Source organism: Callospermophilus lateralis, chromosome 6, assembly GCF_048772815.1.
Source record: "Callospermophilus lateralis isolate mCalLat2 chromosome 6, mCalLat2.hap1, whole genome shotgun sequence".
Classification (NCBI taxonomy): Eukaryota; Metazoa; Chordata; class Mammalia; order Rodentia; family Sciuridae; genus Callospermophilus; species Callospermophilus lateralis.
The window spans coordinates 66,562,885-66,567,600 of NC_135310.1; the positions used below are offsets into that span (position 1 = coordinate 66,562,885).

General features: G+C 37.6%; 1 pseudogene; it reads left to right on the forward strand.

The window, feature by feature from the left end:
• The first annotated feature begins 318 nt into the window (after positions 1 to 318).
• On the forward strand, positions 319 to 4,301 carry LOC143401883 (trifunctional enzyme subunit alpha, mitochondrial pseudogene; annotated as a pseudogene).
• Positions 4,302 to 4,716: the final 415 nt, after the last annotated feature.

Consider the following 4,716-nt stretch of genomic DNA (forward strand, 5'->3'; position numbering starts at 1 on the left):
TTTTAAGTACTATCAGAAAAGATCACACTGATTATTTTCCTAAACTCAAGCGGGACCCTGAGAAAGTTCATTTCATTTACTTATTACTCAATCAATTAATGATTGAGATTTCGGTGAGTTCCAGCACTGTCTTAGATGCAAGGAGTATAGCAGGAAATGAGAAAGACTACGTAAAGGCCAGATCTGCCTTTACAGATCTTATATTTAAGGGATAATAGAAAATATATGCTAAATAAACATTAAGATTTTGTCCTTTATTCAAATACTAATCAGTGCTAAGAAAAGAAAAAGACTACAGAGTTAGAAGCTAATGTATCAATGAAGGTGAGTAGACTGGGAAGAGTTATATGAGGCAATGACATTTGAATTAATATATAATTGATGAGAAAAAAAACAGAATAGAAAGAGTATCAAGTGACAACACCCTTAGACTAAAATATTCAAGTATATAAAAAGGCCCATGAAGTTAGAGTTTAGTGTGCAAATTAGAAAGTGGTAGGAAAAGTCAGATTTAGACAGGTTGTGTATACACTGGGGTTTGTAGACTTTTGCAAGAAATTTGAATTTTATTCAGAATTTAATGTGAAGTTATAACTGATATATAAGCAATATGATCTACTCATTTAAAATAAAAATATGGCTTCACTAATTAATTCTAATATATTTAATGATGAAATAATGCCAACCATTTATAATCTTTCAAAAAGAAAAGAACACTTCCCAATCCATTCTATTACCCTGGTACCAAAATTGAAAACATTCTTTTTCTTGTAAACATTCCTTGTAAACATAGAAAAAAAATCCTTAATATTAGAAAGGTACCTCCAGTAATATCTTACCAATAGCAGGAGACATACAAATATTGCCCCAAATGCCAGTAACATATAAAAAGCATTATACTGTTGATTATTATATGTAATACCTAATGACCAAATGGATTGATCCAGGAATACAAGGTTGATTTAATGTATGAAAATCAGATAATGCAATCATATACTATGTTAGTTAAAAAGAGGACAAAAGCACCTTAATTGATGGAGAAAAGTATTTGGCAAATTCTAGAAACCAATCATAATTATTAAAATTCAACAAATCAGAAACAGAAGAAAAGAGAAGCACTCTCAATTTTCATCTTCTCTAACTCAAGGTTGTAGCCTTCTGGGCAACTGGCAGCCTCACCTTCTATACTACCTGAAGGAACTTTCTGTTCCCAGAGTTATATTTGCCTCAACTTTACAGGGTATTCTGCTTTGCAGATCAGGTCTGTATTAACTATTGAGTCAAAGGGGATGTGACAGTTATTCAAATTAATTCATTCAATTTAAAGGTAAATTTACTGAATAAAGAACCACTATACAAATTTGCAGAAGTAATGAACAAAATCTGGACTACTGACTAAATCAAAAGTGTCTTCCTTATCTTATCAGAGCCAGGTTGCTTTGTTTACAGCTGAAATCAACATGTTAGCAGTCTGGAAGACCCCTCAGGAAGTAACATAAATACACAGGGAGGACAGAAAATGCTGGAGAAACTTGGGCTACGGACATGGCTCAATGGTAGATTGCTTGCCTGGCATACATGATGCCCTGGGTTTGATCCCCATACCATGATTGTAAGAAAGAGAGAGAGAGGGAAAGAGAGAGAGAGAGAGAGAGAGAGAGAGAGAGAGAGAGAGAGAGAGAGAGAAAGGGGTCACAGATAGACAGACTTGCAAAGTTCACAAAGTTTCTTGTGCTGTCATCAGTGGATTGAACTTACCATTTTATGCCACTACAGAACAGCAATAAAAGATATAAAAATACTATTAGGTGTCATGAAGCATTAGTAAATACCTTACCAGCAGCAGAAGGCACACAAATGTTATCCAAAATATCAGTTGTGCCCACTGCTTTTGACATGATGCTCATTATTAGAAACATTAGTACAAAGAAAATGGAACTGGTTGACCAATTGGTGGAATCCCCAAGACCAAGATGAAAATCTCCAGAGTCACAAATATTTGGATACTTAGAAAAAGCTACAGTTACTTTTTCCAAAGGACTAGCAGATAAGATCTCTCCAAAGACATAAAATATTGATGAAAAAATTGACATCATACGCCATGAATATTCCATTTGTCAGGAAACAAAAAGGTGGAAGAAAAAGTGTGAAAGCAGACTGAAGGTCATTATCCAGCACCTCTGAAAATAAAGTATGTGATAAAGACTGGATCCAATCAAGGGAATGATGCTGGTTATCTCATCAATTCTCAAATTTGAAGAGCTGGCAATAACCAAAGATTAAAGGCCTTTATAGGACTATCATTGTATTAGTCAGGATTCTCTAGAGGAATAGAATCAACAGGAAGTATAATTATAAAAGGGGTTTTCATTAGGTTAGCTTAAGCAATCAGAATCTGAATAGTCCATAATAGCCACCTGCAGGCTGGAGAGCTAAAAGAACCAGTAGCTGCACAGTCCAAGAGGCTGAAGCCCCAGAACAAGAGGGATCAAAGGTGCTACCCTAGTCCAAGACCAAAGGTTTCTCACTGGCAAAGTCTGTTTTGGAAGACTAAGAATCAAGAGTTCATATCCTCAGTTGATCGCAGCAGCAATCAAGAACCCATTTAAGAAGAATTGAGCTTGCATCTGCTGTTGCTTCCTTGTTCTTCCAACTTTTATTCCATCCAAGTCATCATCCTATTGGACTGTGCTGCCCACACTTAGGGAGGGTCTCCACTTCAGTGGGCTATCCCACATGCTAATCATTCCTTGACACACCCTCATTGATACACCCAGAACCTTTTAATCATCAGCATCTCTTAATCCAACCAAGTTGACAATTCAAATTAACTGTTACAATCATAGTTAGGTCTTGTTCAAGAAAAAAAAATTTGGATCTCTGTAGAAGAATATTAAGCACCTAGCTACTCTTGGTGGAGGGCTGACAGGGAGGTAGCATCACCTGAATAAAGGACTGAAGACTGCACTTAAAAGATGCTACAGGCTGGGAAGGGTCAAGAACAGAAAGTATTCAAAATATTGTCTGATAAAATAAATAAGGAAGTTCTAATATTATTAGAAAGAAATTCTATTTTCAGCAACTTGGCTAGGCAACTTAATTACCAGAGTTTTGAAAAGGCCAACATGGTGATTGAAGATATTTTTGAGGACCTTAGTCTTAAGCACAGAGTACTAGGGATCCCAGATCACTGTTTTTCTAATCAAATTGCTGCCAAAATTGCTAATGTTGGCAAAAGACTTGAGTGACTGTATTACTTCTCTCCTACGTATTACTTCTCTCCTATGGACAAGACACAGCTGTTTGAGATCATAAGTAAAAAGACATCCAAGGATACAATTGTGTCAGGTGTAACAGGTAGAGGAAGATCATCACTATGGTTAAAGATGGACCTGGTTTCTATACCACCAAGTGCCTTGCACCCTCATATGAATCCTTCAGAAAGCTAGATTCTCTGAGAGAATCTTTGGCTTTCCTATGGGTGCTGCTACACTGGCAAATGAAGTTACAGTGGATATAGCAAAACATGTGGCAGAAGATCTAGGCAAGACCTATAGAGAGCATTTAGGAAGTAGAAGCCTAGAACTGCTGAAACAGATGCTGTTCAAGGGTCTGGAAAGGGTTTTTACTTTGATCAGAAGTGTATGGTTTGCATGTAAGGTTTCCCCCCAAAAGTTCACATGTGAGACAATGCAAGAAGGTTCAGAGGAGAAATAATTGGGTTGTGAGAATTTTAAACCAATCAGTGAATTAATCCCCTGATAGGAATTAACTGAGTGCTAACTAAAGTGGTAGATCATAGCTGAGGAGGTGGGAATTGGGATGTGGCATTGGGGAATATATTTGTATCTGGCAAGTAGAAGGAGACCTCTCTCTGCTTTCTGATCACCACGTGAACTGTTTCCCTCTGCCAAACACTCCGTCATGATGTTCAGCCTCACCTTGAGTCCCAAGGAATGGAGCCTGCTGTCTATGGATGGAGACCTCTGAAACTGAGATGCTGAATAAATCTTTTCTCCTCTACAAATGTACTGATTGGGCCTTTTAGTCACAGCAGTGAAAAAGCTGACTAAACCAAGAAGCATTCAAAGAATAAGCTTTGAATTCAGACATAGTCAGTATTTTGGTAAATCTGAGGTTTTCTCCTAAGTCTAAGGTTTCCTCTGACAAAGAGATACATCACCACCCAGTAAAAAGATTTGTGAATATAAGCATCTTGTCTGCAAGTGCAACAGGAGACACTGGAGCAGTCTTTGCTCTTGGCTTCTCCACTTGCTTTGGAGAGCACTTCTGCTTTGTGAATCTGTATAATACTAAGAAGGTAATAGACTGGCTCAAATAGTATTAGGCTGCCTATGGAAAACAGTTCACCCCAAATCAGTTGCTCAACTGACCATGCTAACAACCCTAACAAGAAGTTCTACCATTGAGCAAGCCCTCATAAACTGCACAGTCAACATACTAACCTCATGTTTGCATCAGCTTTTCATCACTGGGACAAAATACCTAACAAAAACAACTTAAATGAAGAAAGATTCATTTTGGATCTCTGTGTTAGAGGTTTCAGCTGGGCCATTAATTTTGGTTTGAGGAAAGGCAAGAATATCAAGATAGAAGGGTGTGCTAACCTCATGGCAGCTAAAAACCAGAGAGAGAGAGGAAAGGACCAGGAACAAGCCACTTCCAAGGCAGACCCCCAATAAACTTCCTCCAGCT